Below are 699 nucleotides of genomic sequence, written 5' to 3'. Positions count from 1 at the left end.
AGAGAGAAAGAGAGAGGGGGAGAGGGAGGGAGAGAGAGAGAGAGACCTTACTGTAACATGAATGTATCCCTCATTACATCTTCCCTCTCTCTCTCTCAACCAGCTTTATCCTTTTTTTCTAGCTTTATCCTTTCTCACTCTTTCTCACTCTTTCTCCCTCTAACTTAGGTAGCCATGTGCCTCATTAACTGCAAGACCCCTGTTCCTGTCCTTCTATCATACTCCAACTGCTCTACACCTGGCACAAATCATCCTTCCTTAGAACTACAACCTCTGCAGTTGAGAGGGGTTGGTCTCGCACGTTACTTTGGTTACTTCACTGCTGTTTGTGCCACATAAAAGGTACTCAGTACACTATGTAAAATAGATCGTTTTAAGAAGAACATCCAGCTGTTGAAACCATACCAAAGAAGATAGTAGAGCTTGATGCAATCTTCTGACTTGCCAGCTCCTGTCAAACCATCCAACCCATGCCAGCATGGAAGGACAACATTAGATGATGATGATGATGATGATGATGATCATGATGATGATGATATATGAAATGCTATAAATTCTATAAAACAGATATAAATGTACACACTACACACCAGTTTTCCATTGCAGAATAAATATTGATTGAAACTTCTTTTAAACCAATCCAAAATAGTATAAGAAAAAAAATTGATAAAAATATATAAAACAGAAATGTTGCATTAA

At 38.3% G+C, this 699-nt stretch overlaps 1 protein-coding gene across 5 annotated transcripts in view; it reads right to left on the bottom strand.

The window, feature by feature from the left end:
* The window catches only part of LOC106883388 (steroid hormone receptor ERR1), a 226,614-nt gene that overhangs the window by 25,893 nt on the left and 200,022 nt on the right, over positions 1–699 (bottom strand). The window lies entirely within an intron of this gene.

This window comes from Octopus bimaculoides, chromosome 16 (genome assembly GCF_001194135.2).
Source record: "Octopus bimaculoides isolate UCB-OBI-ISO-001 chromosome 16, ASM119413v2, whole genome shotgun sequence".
NCBI classification, from domain to species: Eukaryota; Metazoa; Mollusca; class Cephalopoda; order Octopoda; family Octopodidae; genus Octopus; species Octopus bimaculoides.
Note: the sequence above shows the minus strand (reverse complement) of the source record. Positions and strands in the feature narration are given on the sequence as shown.